General features: G+C 45.0%; 11 non-coding genes and 1 pseudogene across 11 annotated transcripts; all 12 read right to left on the reverse strand.

Moving 5' to 3' along the window:
• Window positions 1-5,466: 5,466 nt before the first annotated feature.
• LOC141192979 (U2 spliceosomal RNA) lies at window positions 5,467-5,657 on the reverse strand. The gene has a single exon (XR_012266280.1). It is a non-coding gene; the product is annotated as a U2 spliceosomal RNA (small nuclear RNA).
• A 1,115-nt stretch (window positions 5,658-6,772) lies between these two features.
• Window positions 6,773-6,963, reverse strand: LOC141192980 (U2 spliceosomal RNA). Its single transcript, XR_012266282.1, has one exon. It is a non-coding gene; the product is annotated as a U2 spliceosomal RNA (small nuclear RNA).
• A 1,115-nt stretch (window positions 6,964-8,078) lies between these two features.
• Window positions 8,079-8,269, reverse strand: LOC141192981 (U2 spliceosomal RNA). Its single transcript, XR_012266283.1, has one exon. It is a non-coding gene; the product is annotated as a U2 spliceosomal RNA (small nuclear RNA).
• A 1,115-nt stretch (window positions 8,270-9,384) lies between these two features.
• On the reverse strand, window positions 9,385-9,575 carry LOC141193055 (U2 spliceosomal RNA). Its single transcript, XR_012266354.1, has one exon. It is a non-coding gene; the product is annotated as a U2 spliceosomal RNA (small nuclear RNA).
• Window positions 9,576-10,690: 1,115 nt separating this feature from the next.
• LOC141192982 (U2 spliceosomal RNA) lies at window positions 10,691-10,881 on the reverse strand. Its single transcript, XR_012266284.1, has one exon. It is a non-coding gene; the product is annotated as a U2 spliceosomal RNA (small nuclear RNA).
• Window positions 10,882-11,996: 1,115 nt separating this feature from the next.
• LOC141192984 (U2 spliceosomal RNA) lies at window positions 11,997-12,187 on the reverse strand. The gene has a single exon (XR_012266286.1). It is a non-coding gene; the product is annotated as a U2 spliceosomal RNA (small nuclear RNA).
• Window positions 12,188-13,302: 1,115 nt separating this feature from the next.
• LOC141192594 (U2 spliceosomal RNA) lies at window positions 13,303-13,500 on the reverse strand. The gene has a single exon (XR_012265953.1). It is a non-coding gene; the product is annotated as a U2 spliceosomal RNA (small nuclear RNA).
• Window positions 13,501-16,099: 2,599 nt separating this feature from the next.
• On the reverse strand, window positions 16,100-16,290 carry LOC141192985 (U2 spliceosomal RNA). Its single transcript, XR_012266287.1, has one exon. It is a non-coding gene; the product is annotated as a U2 spliceosomal RNA (small nuclear RNA).
• A 1,115-nt stretch (window positions 16,291-17,405) lies between these two features.
• LOC141192986 (U2 spliceosomal RNA) lies at window positions 17,406-17,596 on the reverse strand. Its single transcript, XR_012266288.1, has one exon. It is a non-coding gene; the product is annotated as a U2 spliceosomal RNA (small nuclear RNA).
• Window positions 17,597-18,711: 1,115 nt separating this feature from the next.
• Window positions 18,712-18,896, reverse strand: LOC141192528 (U2 spliceosomal RNA). The gene has a single exon (XR_012265907.1). It is a non-coding gene; the product is annotated as a U2 spliceosomal RNA (small nuclear RNA).
• A 794-nt stretch (window positions 18,897-19,690) lies between these two features.
• Window positions 19,691-19,782, reverse strand: LOC141192651 (U2 spliceosomal RNA; annotated as a pseudogene).
• A 1,115-nt stretch (window positions 19,783-20,897) lies between these two features.
• On the reverse strand, window positions 20,898-21,088 carry LOC141192987 (U2 spliceosomal RNA). The gene has a single exon (XR_012266289.1). It is a non-coding gene; the product is annotated as a U2 spliceosomal RNA (small nuclear RNA).
• Window positions 21,089-22,009: the final 921 nt, after the last annotated feature.

Raw genomic sequence — 22,009 nt, forward strand, 5'->3', positions numbered from 1 at the left:
GTTTGGGGGGGCATAGTAAAACAGGGGAATTCAACGACAACTTAAACCATCTTTTAAAAATCATCCCACAAGTATATTTTAAAAAATAACTTAGCGCACTATTACCATTAAAATGTTTGAAACAAAAGCAGAAATAATTTAAATACAAATAAATATGTAAGTCGGGGACATCCCTTCCGCCGTTCATTTTATTCTTCCTCATTATTTCCCGCCTTAATTTTTCCATTTTGGAGTTCCATAAAAACATAAAGATCATCCTAGTCATTTTTTTAATTAAAACATCAGAGGGGGGGTACACCATAGCTATATACAGTATGAGGGGTAACAACACTGATTTTATAATTAAAATTTTCCCCTCCATTGTTAGGGACCTCAAACCCCAAAATGATATTTTCTTTGACATTTTTTCTATGACATTCTCCCAGCTTTGAGTTCCCACATTCTCCTCGTTAAAAACAACTCCAAGAATTTTTACATTGTCTCGTTTTATAGTGAGCTGCGGGAGTTGGGCGGTGTCCCAGGATCCCAAAGTCAGACATTCAGATTTATTTAAATTAAGTTTAAACCCGGATGCCTGGGAAAAAAATTCAATGCGCAACACCGCCCTCCGGAGGGAAGCAGGGTCCACGCACACAACCGTCACGTCATCCATGTAGCCAAAGACTCTCACATCACTGCCACCTCCGCCAGGAACAGGAACCCCTCTAATCACTTTGTCTTTCCTTATTGCGCTCAGCAGGGGCTCCATGGCGCAGATGAACAGGATGGGCGACAAGGGGCATCCCTGCTTCACTCCGGACTCAAGGGGAACTCCATCTGTTAAAAAGCCATTAAGAGAAATTTGACTAAAACAATTTTTATATAAAATCTTAATACAATTTAAAAGCATATTAGGGATACCCATTCTTTTTAAAACTCTAAAAAGAAATCTATGAGAGACTCTATCGAAAGCTTTTTCAAAATCTAGGGCTAAAAGAGCTACATTTTGACCCCGGTCTCTGGAATACCAAATTACATCCCTTAATACGTTTAAAACCTCTGAAATACTTCTGCCTGGTACACTACAAACCTGCTCAGCCTGGATTAGTTTGGCAATGACATTCCTGAGCCGGTTTGCAACCACCTTAGCAAGTACCTTGTAATCAACGTTTAGGAGAGTTATGGGTCTTCAATTCGCTAGAGCACTGCGATCACCTTTTTTATATATCAAAGACACCACTCCTCTCCTCCACGAAAATGGCAACTGTTCAGAAATAAAAACTTCTTTAAAAAGCATAAAAAGGTCCTCTTTTAAAATGTCCCAAAAAGTAAGATAAAACTCTACAGGTAGTCCATCACACCCAGGTGCTTTACCCTTAGAGAAACTTTTAAAAACATAAAATAATTCCTCTAAAACAATATCGCGTTCTAAAAACTCCTGGTCTGTAAAATTTAACTTAAAATCGAGATCATTAAGAGCATCAGATAAAAAGGACTCATCTATACACTTTTTACTAAAAAGATGCTTATAAAAGTTAAAAGTAGCATTCAACATTCCCTGCATAGATGTTTCACCCTCTAGATTTGTGATCACTTCTCTTTTATCCATGACTTTTTTGAAGAAGAAGCGAGAGCACTTCTCCCCCTCCTCCAAGTGCTGCACTCTAGAGTTAAAAATAATCTCTTTCCCCTTTGTGTCTATGCAGTTCTGAATTTCAGTTTTTAGGCTAGCAATATCATCTCCCACCTCCACCCCTAGCTCTTTGAATTTAAAAAGTGTTTGTAGTTTGGTGTTAAGATCACTAAAACATCTTTTTTTCTCTCTAGCTTTACGTCTCCCTGCTTTTATAAAAAACATTCTGACTTTTTTTTTCAAATTTTCCCACCAGGTTACCATAGGGGCATCAGAAGGTTTTTGTCGCCGCCAGGCTTGATAGGCTTTACCAAAGTCTTGTCGAATCAGAGGGTCCTCCAGCAGGTAAGTACTTAGACGCCAGAGGCCCCTGTTGACCCTCTGTTCATCCCGGTATTCTAGATGCACCTCCAAGCCCTTATGGTCAGAAAATATATTTGATGTTAAAACACATTTTACAGGGTTAAAATCATCTGATAGGAAAATAAAATCGATCCTGGAGGACACCCCTCTTCCGGACCACGTATAACCAGGGTCCGTCGGCAGGAGTGACCTCCACGCATCGCATAATTTAAAATCAGTTATAAAATCTTTCAATAGATGACATGACTTATCCAATTTGCGTAAAGGGTCACCCCCTGCTCGCTGTTCACTAGCACAAAGACAATTAAAATCACCCCCTACGATCAGGGGAGATGACCCAGTACAGTACAATGGCAATATCCCAAATAAATTAATTCTCTCTTGCTTATCAGGGGGAGCATAAATATTCATTACACGTAGGGTAAAACCATTAAATTTAAAATGCACTAAAACCACTCTGCCTGGTACTATTTCTGTGACAGCATTTATAGTAATATTTCTCCCACGACAGAGGAAGCCCACCCCCGCTGACTTGTTGTCATTGGAGCCAGACCAGATGGAGGGCCCCAGTCTCCAATCTGTCTTGATGTCATTATAATTTAGTGCATGTTGTATCCCGCATTCCTGTAATAAACATATGTCAAAGTCAGTGGTTTCTAAATACTTGAATAGAGCAGCCCTACGAACTGGGCTCTTTAATGACCTCACATTCAGTGAGACAAGTCTTAATGTGGGCATTCATAGGTCAGGGTGGTGGATCTTCCATGAGGACACCTGACTCAAAGCCCTGTATATCAAATTGCTCCAGGACATCCGGGCTAGAGGACCCAAACGACTCGATATTCTGTGAGCCGGCGGTTGCCCCCTCGTAGGTCACGGTTCCCAGCCACATTCCAGGAGACGCTGGGGCTTCGACATTCCGTCTCTTTTTCGGGGCAGACTCCACTAGGTCACTGGTGCAGTCCTCCTCTTCCTCCACCTCCTCCAGGGGGGGAGACTGGTCCATCAGGACAAGATCAGCAACACAGATTTCCTGATGTTCGCCACCTAGAAGCAAAGCCCCCTCATCTGGCTGGCTAATCGCCCTGGAAGATCCTGAGGCCATCGCTGCGTGGTCCCCTGTAGCCAACCGCACAGGGGCACCACCCTCCAGCCCAACAGGATCGGTATCGGGAACCATCGATACGGAGGATACCCTCCCAGAAGGAGGACCCCCCCGCTCCGGTCCATGCGAGGTCCGCCCATCGTTAAGGGACTTCGATGCAGGTGCCGCCCCAGAGGGGCCTCCGGCTCCCTGCTCCATCCCAGCCTTCTCGCCCTTCGAACCGCCCTCCGACGCCGGCCTGCCAGTGAAGACCGGTGGGCGCATCGGCTCAGCTTCAGAAGATGCAGCTTCTGCGTAGGTCCTGGTCCTGGTCCTGTTGGGGCATCCTCGGAACATGTGCCCCGCCTCACCGCAGAGATTACATTTCCTCCCAGCGGGACAGTCCTTCATTAAATGTCCGTAACAGCTGCAATTATTGCAGCGGTCTACTTTCCTGCCCGTGCAGGACGTTTGGGTATGACCCATTTGTCCACAGTTCCTGCAACATACTGGCATTCCAGGATAAAATAAGTAGCCTCTGCTCTTACCGATTACGAAGGTTGAGGGAGGGTGTAGCATTCCTCCCACTCCACTAAGGTCCCTCTTTAGACGGGCCATATACCTTCTCTTGCCGCACCAGAAGCCTACCGCGTTCTTCACAGTACCCAGGTATCTCAAATCATCACAATAGCGGGTAAGGTAGGTCGAGATGTCTGCAGCTTCCACAAAGGGGTTCGGGAAATGCACCACGATGGGGATCTCGTCATAAGCATACAAGAGACAAAAGGTTAGTCCATCCAATTCATCTAAGTAGTTTTTCTCATTTACCTTTTGTACGAGTTGCTGACAGCATCCCTGGCTCTTGAAGGTGATGGTGTATGTCCCCTTGTACTCGTTGTCCTGGAAGCAGAATATGTCTTCCCGCCGAAACTCCAGAACTCCAAGAAGAATCCTATGGCAGATGTAGTCCAAATTCTTCTCCATCCTCGATGCTGCTCCAACTTCAATCCTCACGGTGTTCCGCATCCGGGCATCACCCGATGAATATGTGAGCGTTGCCGGCATCCTTCACTCAGGAACGTACCGACTCTTCTCTCTGAAAGGCGCAAGCCTTCATGGGATCCCTTCCCGTTGCTCCCGGACTAATCCTTCCTCCCAATAGCAGCAGGGGGGTTAAGTCCCTCCGAAGAGGAACGATCCCCCCAGGCCGAGAGAAAGGGTACCAAGAGCACCTCACAGGCAAGACCACACAGGTAAACCTGATAGATCGTGCCAAAAGGCCGAGAAGCGATAACCAGAATTGGTTTCAAACTACGGAGCCACCCAAGGATCCTGAAAAGTCCATTTGTGGAGATGAGCTCCTGGACTCCCGTTAAGAAGACATGTTGTCAACCTCTAGATCCCTTACATGCCTGCACTTTTCGGCTTGCTGCTGCTGCAATCCACGCGTTTTAGATCTGCATAACTCCACCTCTTTAAACACAGCACCTTCACCCCCTGCTGTTCCCACCCGCCTCAACACCGTTGGAAGGGAGGAGAACCAATTAAGGCGGGGGGTGGGGTGGAACGAGCAGCTGTCTACCCTTAGCAGGAGGGCTCCTGATTACATACCTCTCCTGCTGCTGCTGCTGCTGGCTGTCCAGCAGCAGACTGAAGGTGGCTGCTGCTGTGCACAGGTATATAAAGGCTCAGAGCCTATTATGACACGCGCAGCCAGCGTTCCATTGCCACATTCCATCTACTGCAGGCAGGATACCTGGCTGGCTGAATGTCGCTGAGAAGCTCACAGAGACCGCCATAAGCAACAGTTTAACAGAATGCCACAGACTAATCAACCAAACTTTTTGGGTTGGGTTCTCTTTTATAGTCTGCAGGCATTAAATGAAAGAAGTCAGTGTTCCAGCAGAAGGAGACAACGTTTCAGAAAAGGCATTGTAGCAAACCAAAAAAGAAATTTTAAGCGCAGCAGAGTAACCAGCGCACATACCTGTTAGCTCAGGTGAGTTTAAAAGGCTGCTGTTGATAACAAGGGCATTTGCTAAATAGATGGTGTGTGTGCAACAATATACTGAAAGGTCAATTATATTGTGCAGCTTATCTCACCACCTGTAGTTATTTAGGTGAAAGCTCCAAAATGCTTGCCTAATATGTCTGTTTATCCAAAAGGAAGTAAAAAGGGAGAGCTAGAAAGATAGCATTGCATCACATTACATGGCAATGCAATGCACAGTTGCTGAAGTTGAACCAAAATGAGCTTGTAATCTGGCTTCTGCAACTTTGAACATGAAAAATCCAATGAGGAGAAGAAAAGCAAAGCCAAAGAGTCCTTCCCAAAATCCGACAAACAAGCAAAATGAACAAAAAACATTGAATTCAATTCTTTCTGATTTTAGAAACTGCATTAAAGAAGGGGTGCACCGGTCCTGGAGATACTGCAATACCAGGTCAATGCGTGGAGTGGACAGAGCAAGCTCTTTTTCCATCTCCCTGTTCTAAAAATCCATTTAATATATGGTCCCCAGATAGGGGACGTATCAGATATTAAACTGATAAGAACAGATACTACACTTGATCTTAGCCAAAAGGCCGAGAAGCGATAACCAGAATTGGTTTCAAACTACGGAGCCACCCAAGGATCCTGAAAAGTCCATTTGTGGAGATGAGCTCCTGGACTCCCGTTAAGAAGACATGTTGTCAACCTCTAGATCCCTTACATGCCTGCACTTTTCGGCTTGCTGCTGCTGCAATCCACGCGTTTTAGATCTGCATAACTCCACCTCTTTAAACACAGCACCTTCACCCCCTGCTGTTCCCACCCGCCTCAACACCGTTGGAAGGGAGGAGAACCAATTAAGGCGGGGGGTGGGGTGGAACGAGCAGCTGTCTACCCTTAGCAGGAGGGCTCCTGATTACATACCTCTCCTGCTGCTGCTGCTGCTGGCTGTCCAGCAGCAGACTGAAGGTGGCTGCTGCTGTGCACAGGTATATAAAGGCTCAGAGCCTATTATGACACGCGCAGCCAGCGTTCCATTGCCACATTCCATCTACTGCAGGCAGGATACCTGGCTGGCTGAATGTCGCTGAGAAGCTCACAGAGACCGCCATAAGCAACAGTTTAACAGAATGCCACAGACTAATCAACCAAACTTTTTGGGTTGGGTTCTCTTTTATAGTCTGCAGGCATTAAATGAAAGAAGTCAGTGTTCCAGCAGAAGGAGACAACGTTTCAGAAAAGGCATTGTAGCAAACCAAAAAAGAAATTTTAAGCGCAGCAGAGTAACCAGCGCACATACCTGTTAGCTCAGGTGAGTTTAAAAGGCTGCTGTTGATAACAAGGGCATTTGCTAAATAGATAGTGTGTGTGCAACAATATACTGAAAGGTCAATTATATTGTGCAGCTTATCTCACCACCTGTAGTTATTTAGGTGAAAGCTCCAAAATGCTTGCCTAATATGTCTGTTTATCCAAAAGGAAGTAAAAAGGGAGAGCTAGAAAGATAGCATTGCATCACATTACATGGCAATGCAATGCACAGTTGCTGAAGTTGAACCAAAATGAGCTTGTAATCTGGCTTCTGCAACTTTGAACATGAAAAATCCAATGAGGAGAAGAAAAGCAAAGCCAAAGAGTCCATCCCAAAATCCGACAAACAAGCAAAATGAACAAAAAACATTGAATTCAATTCTTTCTGATTTTAGAAACTGCATTAAAGAAGGGGTGCACCGGTCCTGGAGATACTGCAATACCAGGTCAATGCGTGGAGTGGACAGAGCAAGCTCTTTTTCCATCTCCCTGTTCTAAAAATCCATTTAATATATGGTCCCCAGATAGGGGACGTATCAGATATTAAACTGATAAGAACAGATACTACACTTGATCTTAGCCAAAAGGCCGAGAAGCGATAACCAGAATTGGTTTCAAACTACGGAGCCACCCAAGGATCCTGAAAAGTCCATTTGTGGAGATGAGCTCCTGGACTCCCGTTAAGAAGACATGTTGTCAACCTCTAGATCCCTTACATGCCTGCACTTTTCGGCTTGCTGCTGCTGCAATCCACGCGTTTTAGATCTGCATAACTCCACCTCTTTAAACACAGCACCTTCACCCCCTGCTGTTCCCACCCGCCTCAACACCGTTGGAAGGGAGGAGAACCAATTAAGGCGGGGGGTGGGGTGGAACGAGCAGCTGTCTACCCTTAGCAGGAGGGCTCCTGATTACATACCTCTCCTGCTGCTGCTGCTGCTGGCTGTCCAGCAGCAGACTGAAGGTGGCTGCTGCTGTGCACAGGTATATAAAGGCTCAGAGCCTATTATGACACGCGCAGCCAGCGTTCCATTGCCACATTCCATCTACTGCAGGCAGGATACCTGGCTGGCTGAATGTCGCTGAGAAGCTCACAGAGACCGCCATAAGCAACAGTTTAACAGAATGCCACAGACTAATCAACCAAACTTTTTGGGTTGGGTTCTCTTTTATAGTCTGCAGGCATTAAATGAAAGAAGTCAGTGTTCCAGCAGAAGGAGACAACGTTTCAGAAAAGGCATTGTAGCAAACCAAAAAAGAAATTTTAAGCGCAGCAGAGTAACCAGCGCACATACCTGTTAGCTCAGGTGAGTTTAAAAGGCTGCTGTTGATAACAAGGGCATTTGCTAAATAGATGGTGTGTGTGCAACAATATACTGAAAGGTCAATTATATTGTGCAGCTTATCTCACCACCTGTAGTTATTTAGGTGAAAGCTCCAAAATGCTTGCCTAATATGTCTGTTTATCCAAAAGGAAGTAAAAAGGGAGAGCTAGAAAGATAGCATTGCATCACATTACATGGCAATGCAATGCACAGTTGCTGAAGTTGAACCAAAATGAGCTTGTAATCTGGCTTCTGCAACTTTGAACATGAAAAATCCAATGAGGAGAAGAAAAGCAAAGCCAAAGAGTCCATCCCAAAATCCGACAAACAAGCAAAATGAACAAAATACATTGAATTCAATTCTTTCTGATTTTAGAAACTGCATTAAAGAAGGGGTGCACCGGTCCTGGAGATACTGCAATACCAGGTCAATGCGTGGAGTGGACAGAGCAAGCTCTTTTTCCATCTCCCTGTTCTAAAAATCCATTTAATATATGGTCCCCAGATAGGGGACGTATCAGATATTAAACTGATAAGAACAGATACTACACTTGATCTTAGCCAAAAGGCCGAGAAGCGATAACCAGAATTGGTTTCAAACTACGGAGCCACCCAAGGATCCTGAAAAGTCCATTTGTGGAGATGAGCTCCTGGACTCCCGTTAAGAAGACATGTTGTCAACCTCTAGATCCCTTACATGCCTGCACTTTTCGGCTTGCTGCTGCTGCAATCCACGCGTTTTAGATCTGCATAACTCCACCTCTTTAAACACAGCACCTTCACCCCCTGCTGTTCCCACCCGCCTCAACACCGTTGGAAGGGAGGAGAACCAATTAAGGCGGGGGGTGGGGTGGAACGAGCAGCTGTCTACCCTTAGCAGGAGGGCTCCTGATTACATACCTCTCCTGCTGCTGCTGCTGCTGGCTGTCCAGCAGCAGACTGAAGGTGGCTGCTGCTGTGCACAGGTATATAAAGGCTCAGAGCCTATTATGACACGTGCAGCCAGCGTTCCATTGCCACATTCCATCTACTGCAGGCAGGATACCTGGCTGGCTGAATGTCGCTGAGAAGCTCACAGAGACCGCCATAAGCATCAGTTTAACAGAATGCCACAGACTAATCAACCAAACTTTTTGGGTTGGGTTCTCTTTTATAGTCTGCAGGCATTAAATGAAAGAAGTCAGTGTTCCAGCAGAAGGAGACAACGTTTCAGAAAAGGCATTGTAGCAAACCAAAAAAGAAATTTTAAGCGCAGCAGAGTAACCAGCGCACATACCTGTTAGCTCAGGTGAGTTTAAAAGGCTGCTGTTGATAACAAGGGCATTTGCTAAATAGATGGTGTGTGTGCAACAATGTACTGAAAGGTCAATTATATTGTGCAGCTTATCTCACCACCTGTAGTTATTTAGGTGAAAGCTCCAAAATGCTTGCCTAATATGTCTGTTTATCCAAAAGGAAGTAAAAAGGGAGAGCTAGAAAGATAGCATTGCATCACATTACATGGCAATGCAATGCAAAGTTGCTGAAGTTGAACCAAAATAAGCTTGTAATCTGGCTTCTGCAACTTTGAACATGAAAAATCCAATGAGGAGAAGAAAAGCAAAGCCAAAGAGTCCATCCCAAAATCCGACAAACAAGCAAAATGAACAAAAAACATTGAATTCAATTCTTTCTGATTTTAGAAACTGCATTAAAGAAGGGGTGCACCAGTCCTGGAGATATTGCAATACCAGGTCAATGCGTGGAGTGGACAGAGCAAGCTCTTTTTCCATCTCCCTGTTCTAAAAATCCATTTAATATATGGTCCCCAGATAGGGGACGTATCAGATATTAAACTGATAAGAACAGATACTACACTTGATCTTAGCCAAAAGGCCGAGAAGCGATAACCAGAATTGGTTTCAAACTACGGAGCCACCCAAGGATCCTGAAAAGTCCATTTGTGGAGATGAGCTCCTGGACTCCCGTTAAGAAGACATGTTGTCAACCTCTAGATCCCTTACATGCCTGCACTTTTCGGCTTGCTGCTGCTGCAATCCACGCGTTTTAGATCTGCATAACTCCACCTCTTTAAACACAGCACCTTCACCCCCTGCTGTTCCCACCCGCCTCAACACCGTTGGAAGGGAGGAGAACCAATTAAGGCGGGGGGTGGGGTGGAACGAGCAGCTGTCTACCCTTAGCAGGAGGGCTCCTGATTACATACCTCTCCTGCTGCTGCTGCTGCTGGCTGTCCAGCAGCAGACTGAAGGTGGCTGCTGCTGTGCACAGGTATATAAAGGCTCAGAGCCTATTATGACACGCGCAGCCAGCGTTCCATTGCCACATTCCATCTACTGCAGGCAGGATACCTGGCTGGCTGAATGTCGCTGAGAAGCTCACAGAGACCGCCATAAGCAACAGTTTAACAGAATGCCACAGACTAATCAACCAAACTTTTTGGGTTGGGTTCTCTTTTATAGTCTGCAGGCATTAAATGAAAGAAGTCAGTGTTCCAGCAGAAGGAGACAACGTTTCAGAAAAGGCATTGTAGCAAACCAAAAAAGAAATTTTAAGCGCAGCAGAGTAACCAGCGCACATACCTGTTAGCTCAGGTGAGTTTAAAAGGCTGCTGTTGATAACAAGGGCATTTGCTAAATAGATGGTGTGTGTGCAACAATATACTGAAAGGTCCATTATATTGTGCAGCTTATCTCACCACCTGTAGTTATTTAGGTGAAAGCTCCAAAATGCTTGCCTAATATGTCTGTTTATCCAAAAGGAAGTAAAAAGGGAGAGCTAGAAAGATAGCATTGCATCACATTACATGGCAATGCAATGCACAGTTGCTGAAGTTGAACCAAAATGAGCTTGTAATCTGGCTTCTGCAACTTTGAACATGAAAAATCCAATGAGGAGAAGAAAAGCAAAGCCAAAGAGTCCATCCCAAAATCCGACAAACAAGCAAAATGAACAAAAAACATTGAATTCAATTCTTTCTGATTTTAGAAACTGCATTAAAGAAGGGGTGCACCGGTCCTGGAGATACTGCAATACCAGGTCAATGCGTGGAGTGGACAGAGCAAGCTCTTTTTCCATCTCCCTGTTCTAAAAATCCATTTAATATATGGTCCCCAGATAGGGGACGTATCAGATATTAAACTGATAAGAACAGATACTACACTTGATCTTAGCCAAAAGGCCGAGAAGCGATAACTAGAATTGGTTTCAAACTACGGAGCCACCCAAGGATCCTGAAAAGTCCATTTGTGGAGATGAGCTCCTGGACTCCCGTTAAGAAGACATGTTGTCAACCTCTAGATCCCTTACATGCCTGCACTTTTCGGCTTGCTGCTGCTGCAATCCACGCGTTTTAGATCTGCATAACTCCACCTCTTTAAACACAGCACCTTCACCCCCTGCTGTTCCCACCCGCCTCAACACCGTTGGAAGGGAGGAGAACCAATTAAGGCGGGGGGTGGGGTGGAACGAGCAGCTGTCTACCCTTAGCAGGAGGGCTCCTGATTACATACCTCTCCTGCTGCTGCTGCTGCTGGCTGTCCAGCAGCAGACTGAAGGTGGCTGCTGCTGTGCACAGGTATATAAAGGCTCAGAGCCTATTATGACACGCGCAGCCAGCGTTCCATTGCCACATTCCATCTACTGCAGGCAGGATACCTGGCTGGCTGAATGTCGCTGAGAAGCTCACAGAGACCGCCATAAGCAACAGTTTAACAGAATGCCACAGACTAATCAACCAAACTTTTTGGGTTGGGTTCTCTTTTATAGTCTGCAGGCATTAAATGAAAGAAGTCAGTGTTCCAGCAGAAGGAGACAACGTTTCAGAAAAGGCATTGTAGCAAACCAAAAAAGAAATTTTAAGCGCAGCAGAGTAACCAGCGCACATACCTGTTAGCTCAGGTGAGTTTAAAAGGCTGCTGTTGATAACAAGGGCATTTGCTAAATAGATGGTGTGTGTGCAACAATATACTGAAAGGTCAATTATATTGTGCAGCTTATCTCACCACCTGTAGTTATTTAGGTGAAAGCTCCAAAATGCTTGCCTAATATGTCTGTTTATCCAAAAGGAAGTAAAAAGGGAGAGCTAGAAAGATAGCATTGCATCACATTACATGGCAATGCAATGCACAGTTGCTGAAGTTGAACCAAAATGAGCTTGTAATCTGGCTTCTGCAACTTTGAACATGAAAAATCCAATGAGGAGAAGAAAAGCAAAGCCAAAGAGTCCATCCCAAAATCCGACAAACAAGCAAAATGAACAAAAAACATTGAATTCAATTCTTTCTGATTTTAGAAACTGCATTAAAGAAGGGGTGCACCGGTCCTGGAGATACTGCAATACCAGGTCAATGCGTGGAGTGGACAGAGCAAGCTCTTTTTCCATCTCCCTGTTCTAAAAATCCATTTAATATATGGTCCCCAGATAGGGGACGTATCAGATATTAAACTGATAAGAACAGATACTACACTTGATCTTAGCCAAAAGGCCGAGAAGCGATAACCAGAATTGGTTTCAAACTACGGAGCCACCCAAGGATCCTGAAAAGTCCATTTGTGGAGATGAGCTCCTGGACTCCCGTTAAGAAGACATGTTGTCAACCTCTAGATCCCTTACATGCCTGCACTTTTCGGCTTGCTGCTGCTGCAATCCACGCGTTTTAGATCTGCATAACTCCACCTCTTTAAACACAGCACCTTCACCCCCTGCTGTTCCCACCCGCCTCAACACCGTTGGAAGGGAGGAGAACCAATTAAGGCGGGGGGTGGGGTGGAACGAGCAGCTGTCTACCCTTAGCAGGAGGGCTCCTGATTACATACCTCTCCTGCTGCTGCTGCTGCTGGCTGTCCAGCAGCAGACTGAAGGTGGCTGCTGCTGTGCACAGGTATATAAAGGCTCAGAGCCTATTATGACACGCGCAGCCAGCGTTCCATTGCCACATTCCATCTACTGCAGGCAGGATACCTGGCTGGCTGAATGTCGCTGAGAAGCTCACAGAGACCGCCATAAGCAACAGTTTAACAGAATGCCACAGACTAATCAACCAAACTTTTTGGGTTGGGTTCTCTTTTATAGTCTGCAGGCATTAAATGAAAGAAGTCAGTGTTCCAGCAGAAGGAGACAACGTTTCAGAAAAGGCATTGTAGCAAACCAAAAAAGAAATTTTAAGCGCAGCAGAGTAACCAGCGCACATACCTGTTAGCTCAGGTGAGTTTAAAAGGCTGCTGTTGATAACAAGGGCATTTGCTAAATAGATGGTGTGTGTGCAACAATATACTGAAAGGTCAATTATATTGTGCAGCTTATCTCACCACCTGTAGTTATTTAGGTGAAAGCTCCAAAATGCTTGCCTAATATGTCTGTTTATCCAAAAGGAAGTAAAAAGGGAGAGCTAGAAAGATAGCATTGCATCACATTACATGGCAATGCAATGCACAGTTGCTGAAGTTGAACCAAAATGAGCTTGTAATCTGGCTTCTGCAACTTTGAACATGAAAAATCCAACGAGGAGAAGAAAAGCAAAGCCAAAGAGTCCATCCCAAAATCCGACAAACAAGCAAAATGAACAAAAAACATTGAATTCAATACTTTCTGATTTTAGAAACTGCATTAAAGAAGGGGTGCACCGGTCCTGGAGATACTGCAATACCAGGTCAATGCGTGGAGTGGACAGAGCAAGCTCTTTTTCCATCTCCCTGTTCTAAAAATCCATTTAATATATGGTCCCCAGATAGGGGACGTATCAGATATTAAACTGATAAGAACAGATTTTTTTTTTTTTTTTTTTTTTTTTTTTTTTCATAACACTCAGATTACAAGTACCATCTCGATTCCATACTTCTGAAAACGGTGATGGACCAAATCCATCATCGTGTCATTTTAAAACAAAAAAACATTATTTAATGCATATACAAAAAAAACAAAACAACAACCAGTATTTCCTCTCAGACACATAATATATAGAGGAAGGAAACAAAACACATTACTGCATTCCTCCCTTCAACGCATAATATGTTAGATACTCCAACAGTCCTTTCTCTTGCGAGAAAGATTCAAAGTTTGTATTCACATAATCTATCCATGTCCTTCCCACCTTTTAGGTTTCAAAAAACCTCTCTTTATTTGCCTTCACACTTGCGATTACCTTTGGAAAAAAAGCTTCAAAACACACACCACTTCCCTTCATTTCCGCAATTCCTTTTTTAACTTTGTCCATTTCTTTATCAGCTTCCTCCTCTTCTGTTTGCCTCTGAACCTCTACCGTCTTCTTTTTTTCTTTCTTTTCCGCCTTTGCACTTTCCATCTTCTCCTTATTACTCTTTCTCTTTGGGCATTCCTTAAACCTATGCCCAATTTCCATACACAGGTTACACTTATTCCTTTCTACTGGACATGATTTAGAAACATGTCCTTCCGCTTTACACTTCCAACACTTTTCTGCAGTACAGTCTTCACGTTTATGACCATATACCTCACAAATTGAACAAAAGGAATCCATCCCATTAAAGAATAAATTCCCACTTACTTTACCAAGCTTAAACCTTTGAGGCGGGTAGGAAAAACTCCTATCCTTGTTCATGTTAAATTCCACAAAAAATTTCCACTTTCCCGTCCATACTCCGAATTCATTCATTACTTTACCTTTTGATACTACAGACTTGGCAAAACCACTCAAAAACGTGACAATGTCCTCTTCTGGAACCAGTGGTGAAAACATCTTCACTGTCACCATCTTTTCACTACTAAATACGTGACGTTGAAACCGAATTCCAACAAACTTCTCATGTCTCAATTCATCAAAAGAATCCATATAGTTCTCCAAAATCTTCCTAGACTCAAAAAACACGTCATAGACACCCTTTTGGGGATAATCCATAACTGTCACGATGTCTTCTTTTTTCACCTTTGCGACACCCAAGATGATCTCCTTCATAATAAACCGAAAGTCCTTAACCTTCTGACAGTCTCTCCGGACAAAAATCCGGAAAGCGGTCTCCACACGTGCATGTTCTGGAACCTCCAACTTCGGCCACAACTCCGCCTCTGTTGCCATGATTCTCCAACAGAATGAGCGTAATCTCCACTCCAACACACAGAAGGAGCGAATATGATCGCTTCCCGTTGTCTGGGGACTAAGCCGACACGCCTATAGCAGCAAGGGGGTGAAGTCCCCACAATTAAGTAAGGACGATCCCCCAAGGCCGACGAGCCAGGTACCCCAGACACCTCCAACCAAAACCAAGGCAGCAATCGCTAAATCACTGCACTTGATCTTAGCCAAAAGGCCGAGAAGCGATAACCAGAATTGGTTTCAAACTACGGAGCCACCCAAGGATCCTGAAAAGTCCATTTGTGGAGATGAGCTCCTGGATTCCCGTTAAGAAGACATGTTGTCAACCTCTAGATCCCTTACATGCCTGCACTTTTCGGCTTGCTGCTGCTGCAATCCACGCGTTTTAGATCTGCATAACTCCACCTCTTTAAACACAGCACCTTCACCCCCTGCTGTTCCCACCCGCCTCAACACCGTTGGAAGGGAGGAGAACCAATTAAGGCGGGGGGTGGGGTGGAACGAGCAGCTGTCTACCCTTAGCAGGAGGGCTCCTGATTACATACCTCTCCTGCTGCTGCTGCTGCTGGCTGTCCAGCAGCAGACTGAAGGTGGCTGCTGCTGTGCACAGGTATATAAAGGCTCAGAGCCTATTATGACACGCGCAGCCAGCGTTCCATTGCCACATTCCATCTACTGCAGGCAGGATACCTGGCTGGCTGAATGTCGCTGAGAAGCTCACAGAGACCGCCATAAGCAACAGTTTAACAGAATGCCACAGACTAATCAACCAAACTTTTTGGGTTGGGTTCTCTTTTAAAGTCTGCAGGCATTAAATGAAAGAAGTCAGTGTTCCAGCAGAAGGAGACAACGTTTCAGAAAAGGCATTGTAGCAAACCAAAAAAGAAATTTTAAGCGCAGCAGAGTAACCAGCGCACATACCTGTTAGCTCAGGTGAGTTTAAAAGGCTGCTGTTGATAACAAGGGCATTTGCTAAATAGATGGTGTGTGTGCAACAATATACTGAAAGGTCAATTATATTGTGCAGCTTATCTCACCACCTGTAGTTATTTAGGTGAAAGCTCCAAAATGCTTGCCTAATATGTCTGTTTATCCAAAAGGAAGTAAAAAGGGAGAGCTAGAAAGATAGCATTGCATCACATTACATGGCAATGCAATGCACAGTTGCTGAAGTTGAACCAAAATGAGCTTGTAATCTGGCTTCTGCAACTTTGAACATGAAAAATCCAATGAGGAGAAGAAAAGCAAAGCCAAAGAGTCCATCCCAAAATCCGACAAACAAGCAAAATGAACAAAAAACATTGAATTCAATTCTTTCTGATTTTAGAAACTGCATTAAAGAAGGGGTGCACCGGTCCTGGAGATACTGCAATACCAGGTCAATGCGTGGAGTGGACAGAGCAAGCTCTTTTTCCATCTCCCTGTTCTAAAAATCCATTTAATATATGGTCCCCAGATAGGGGACGTATCAGATATTAAACTGATAAGAACAGATACTACACTTGATCTTAGCCAAAAGGCCGAGAAGCGATAACCAGAATTGGTTTCAAACTACGGAGCCACCCAAGGATCCTGAAAAGTCCATTTGTGGAGATGAGCTCCTGGACTCCCGTTAAGAAGACATGTTGTCAACCTCTAGATCCCTTACATGCCTGCACTTTTCGGCTTGCTGCTGCTGCAATCCACGCGTTTTAGATCTGCATAACTCCACCTCTTTAAACACAGCACCTTCACCCCCTGCTGTTCCCACCCGCCTCAACACCGTTGGAAGGGAGGAGAACCAATTAAGGCGGGGGGTGCGGTGGAACGAGCAGCTGTCTACCCTTAGCAGGAGGGCTCCTGATTACATACCTCTCCTGCTGCTGCTGCTGCTGGCTGTCCAGCAGCAGACTGAAGGTGGCTGCTGCTGTGCACAGGTATATAAAGGCTCAGAGCCTATTATGACACGCGCAGCCAGCGTTCCATTGCCACATTCCATCTACTGCAGGCAGGATACCTGGCTGGCTGAATGTCGCTGAGAAGCTCACAGAGACCGCCATAAGCAACAGTTTAACAGAATGCCACAGACTAATCAACCAAACTTTTTGGGTTGGGTTCTCTTTTATAGTCTGCAGGCATTAAATGAAAGAAGTCAGTGTTCCAGCAGAAGGAGACAACGTTTCAGAAAAGGCATTGTAGCAAACCAAAAAAGAAATTTTAAGCGCAGCAGAGTAACCAGCGCACATACCTGTTAGCTCAGGTGAGTTTAAAAGGCTGCTGTTGATAACAAGGGCATTTGCTAAATAGATGGTGTGTGTGCAACAATATACTGAAAGGTCAATTATATTGTGCAGCTTATCTCACCACCTGTAGTTATTTAGGTGAAAGCTCCAAAATGCTTGCCTAATATGTCTGTTTATCCAAAAGGAAGTAAAAAGGGAGAGCTAGAAAGATAGCATTGCATCACATTACATGGCAATGCAATGCACAGTTGCTGAAGTTGAACCAAAATGAGCTTGTAATCTGGCTTCTGCAACTTTGAACATGAAAAATCCAATGAGGAGAAGAAAAGCAAAGCCAAAGAGTCCATCCCAAAATCCGACAAACAAGCAAAATGAACAAAAAACATTGAATTCAATTCTTTCTGATTTTAGAAACTGCATTAAAGAAGGGGTGCACCGGTCCTGGAGATACTGCAATACCAGGTCAATGCGTGGAGTGGACAGAGCAAGCTCTTTTTCCATCTCCCTGTTCTAAAAATCCATTTAATATATGGTCCCCAGATAGGGGACGTATCAGATATTAAACTGATAAGAACAGATACTACACTTGATCTTAGCCAAAAGGCCGAGAAGCGATAACCAGAATTGGTTTCAAACTACGGAGCCACCCAAGGATCCTGAAAAGTCCATTTGTGGAGATGAGCTCCTGGACTCCCGTTAAGAAGACATGTTGTCAACCTCTAGATCCCTTACATGCCTGCACTTTTCGGCTTGCTGCTGCTGCAATCCACGCGTTTTAGATCTGCATAACTCCACCTCTTTAAACACAGCACCTTCACCCCCTGCTGTTCCCACCCGCCTCAACACCGTTGGAAGGGAGGAGAACCAATTAAGGTGGGGGGTGGGGTGGAACGAGCAGCTGTCTACCCTTAGCAGGAGGGCTCCTGATTACATACCTCTCCTGCTGCTGCTGCTGCTGGCTGTCCAGCAGCAGACTGAAGGTGGCTGCTGCTGTGCACAGGTATATAAAGGCTCAGAGCCTATTATGACACGCGCAGCCAGCGTTCCATTGCCACATTCCATCTACTGCAGGCAGGATACCTGGCTGGCTGAATGTCGCTGAGAAGCTCACAGAGACCGCCATAAGCAACAGTTTAACAGAATGCCACAGACTAATCAACCAAACTTTTTGGGTTGGGTTCTCTTTTATAGTCTGCAGGCATTAAATGAAAGAAGTCAGTGTTCCAGCAGAAGGAGACAACGTTTCAGAAAAGGCATTGTAGCAAACCAAAAAAGAAATTTTAAGCGCAGCAGAGTAACCAGCGCACATACCTGTTAGCTCAGGTGAGTTTAAAAGGCTGCTGTTGATAACAAGGGCATTTGCTAAATAGATGGTGTGTGTGCAACAATATACTGAAAGGTCAATTATATTGTGCAGCTTATCTCACCACCTGTAGTTATTTAGGTGAAAGCTCCAAAATGCTTGCCTAATATGTCTGTTTATCCAAAAGGAAGTAAAAAGGGAGAGCTAGAAAGATAGCATTGCATCACATTACATGGCAATGCAATGCACAGTTGCTGAAGTTGAACCAAAATGAGCTTGTAATCTGGCTTCTGCAACTTTGAACATGAAAAATCCAATGAGGAGAAGAAAAGCAAAGCCAAAGAGTCCATCCCAAAATCCGACAAACAAGCAAAATGAACAAAAAACATTGAATTCAATTCTTTCTGATTTTAGAAACTGCATTAAAGAAGGGGTGCACCGGTCCTGGAGATACTGCAATACCAGGTCAATGCGTGGAGTGGACAGAGCAAGCTCTTTTTCCATCTCCCTGTTCTAAAAATCCATTTAATATATGGTCCCCAGATAGGGGACGTATCAGATATTAAACTGATAAGAACAGATTTTTTTTTTTTTATCGAAAGCCCGAATTCGTGTACAAAACCCGAGTGCGCTTAAAAAAGTGACAAGTGCCACAAAAAAAAGTGCACTAGGATGCTGGTCTTCTTGAAACCCTCTCCAAAAGGAGAAGGGTCCCCCAAACCATTCCCCGTCCCTCCGAGCCAGAAGGCCACAGCGAGGCACAGGGACAAATAGCCACCTCCAGCCGGAGCCAGAGGCGACCCAATCTTACCCTCAATACCTGCCCGAGTTCTCACCCGAGCAAGGCACTGGGAGCCAAAGACTGTGCTCCCCTCCCGGAAGAGGGGAGCCAACAACGCTCTCCTCCCGAAAGAGGAGAGCCAGGGGGGTTCAGGGGGGAGCGGAACCTGATGGCCACACACTCCCCCCCTAGACCTGCCAAGAGAGGAACCCGTAAGGGAACCGCATCCCGACAAAATCCTAGTAAGGACGTGGACACACGTGAAAAAGTGGACACACAGTGACAAAAAAAAATTAAATAAATAGTGAAGGTTTCACAGTATAATACTGCCCGGACCTTCGACCGGGAATTGAAAAATTCCCCATCCTAAGGCCAGAAGGCCCGGAATAAGGGTGTGTGTGAAGAAAGAAATATTGAAGTGCTAGTGCAAATGTGCCATAAACTCAAGTGGGGTTCCCAATCCCAGTGAGTTAAGGCACCCCAGGGTCACCACTCCTGGGGCACTTCACACTTCGGGCTTTCGATCTTCCCCGGCCCAATGGCGTCGATCCTGGGGGGCCATGCTTTCCACCAGATGACTATATTAGCCACCTGGCGTACTAACAAGCGCCTAAACCCCAGTGTGCATAATGTATCAATCTACTAGGGCGGCCAACATCCAAAACCGCCTTTTCGAAAGATACTACACTTGATCTTAGCCAAAAGGCCGAGAAGCGATAACCAGAATTGGTTTCAAACTACGGAGCCACCCAAGGATCCTGAAAAGTCCATTTGTGGAGATGAGCTCCTGGACTCCCGTTAAGAAGACATGTTGTCAACCTCTAGATCCCTTACATGCCTGCACTTTTCGGCTTGCTGCTGCTGCAATCCACGCGTTTTAGATCTGCATAACTCCACCTCTTTAAACACAGCACCTTCACCCCCTGCTGTTCCCACCCGCCTCAACACCTTTGGAAGGGAGGAGAACCAATTAAGGCGGGGGGTGGGGTGGAACGAGCAGCTGTCTACCCTTAGCAGGAGGGCTCCTGATTACATACCTCTCCTGCTGCTGCTGCTGCTGGCTGTCCAGCAGCAGACTGAAGGTGGCTGCTGCTGTGCACAGGTATATAAAGGCTCAGAGCCTATTATGACATGCGCAGCCAGCGTTCCATTGCCACATTCCAACTACTGCAGGCAGGATACCTGGCTGGCTGAATGTCGCTGAGAAGCTCACAGAGACCGCCATAAGCAACAGTTTAACAGAATGCCACAGACTAATCAACCAAACTTTTTGGGTTGGGTTCTCTTTTATAGTCTGCAGGCATTAAATGAAAGAAGTCAGTGTTCCAGCAGAAGGAGACAACGTTTCAGAAAAGGCATTGTAGCAAACCAAAAAAGAAATTTTAAGCGCAGCAGAGTAACCAGCGCACATACCTGTTAGCTCAGGTGAGTTTAAAAGGCTGCTGTTGATAACAAGGGCATTTGCTAAATAGATGGTGTGTGTGCAACAATGTACTGAAAGGTCAATTATATTGTGCAGCTTATCTCACCACCTGTAGTTATTTAGGTGAAAGCTCCAAAATGCTTGCCTAATATGTCTGTTTATCCAAAAGGAAGTAAAAAGGGAGAGCTAGAAAGATAGCATTGCATCACATTACATGGCAATGCAATGCACAGTTGCTGAAGTTGAACCAAAATGAGCTTGTAATCTGGCTTCTGCAACTTTGAACATGAAAAATCCAATGAGGAGAAGAAAAGCAAAGCCAAAGAGTCCATCCCAAAATCCGACAAACAAGCAAAATGAACAAAAAACATTGAATTCAATTCTTTCTGATTTTAGAAACTGCATTAAAGAAGGGGTGCACCGGTCCTGGAGATACTGCAATACCAGGTCAATGCGTGGAGTGGACAGAGCAAGCTCTTTTTCCATCTCCCTGTTCTAAAAATCCATTTAATATATGGTCCCCAGATAGGGGACGTATCAGATATTAAACTGATAAGAACAGATACTACACTTGATCTTAGCCAAAAGGCCGAGAAGCGATAACCAGAATTGGTTTCAAACTACGGAGCCACCCAAGGATCCTGAAAAGTCCATTTGTGGAGATGAGCTCCTGGACTCCCGTTAAGAAGACATGTTGTCAACCTCTAGATCCCTTACATGCCTGCACTTTTCGGCTTGCTGCTGCTGCAATCCACGCGTTTTAGATCTGCATAACTCCACCTCTTTAAACACAGCACCTTCACCCCCTGCTGTTCCCACCCGCCTCAACACCGTTGGAAGGGAGGAGAACCAATTAAGGTGGGGGGTGGGGTGGAACGAGCAGCTGTCTACCCTTAGCAGGAGGGCTCCTGATTACATACCTCTCCTGCTGCTGCTGCTGCTGGCTGTCCAGCAGCAGACTGAAGGTGGCTGCTGCTGTGCACAGGTATATAAAGGCTCAGAGCCTATTATGACACGCGCAGCCAGCGTTCCATTGCCACATTCCATCTACTGCAGGCAGGATACCTGGCTGGCTGAATGTCGCTGAGAAGCTCACAGAGACCGCCATAAGCAACAGTTTAACAGAATGCCACAGACTAATCAACCAAACTTTTTGGGTTGGGTTCTCTTTTATAGTCTGCAGGCATTAAATGAAAGAAGTCAGTGTTCCAGCAGAAGGAGACAACGTTTCAGAAAAGGCATTGTAGCAAACCAAAAAAGAAATTTTAAGCGCAGCAGAGTAACCAGCGCACATACCTGTTAGCTCAGGTGAGTTTAAAAGGCTGCTGTTGATAACAAGGGCATTTGCTAAATAGATGGTGTGTGTGCAACAATATACTGAAAGGTCAATTATATTGTGCAGCTTATCTCACCACCTGTAGTTATTTAGGTGAAAGCTCCAAAATGCTTGCCTAATATGTCTGTTTATCCAAAAGGAAGTAAAAAGGGAGAGCTAGAAAGATAGCATTGCATCACATTACAT

This window comes from Phyllobates terribilis, unplaced genomic scaffold, assembly GCF_046119375.1.
Source record: "Phyllobates terribilis strain yellow unplaced genomic scaffold, ASM4611937v1 Scaffold_63__1_contigs__length_7903474, whole genome shotgun sequence".
Classification (NCBI taxonomy): Eukaryota; Metazoa; Chordata; class Amphibia; order Anura; family Dendrobatidae; genus Phyllobates; species Phyllobates terribilis.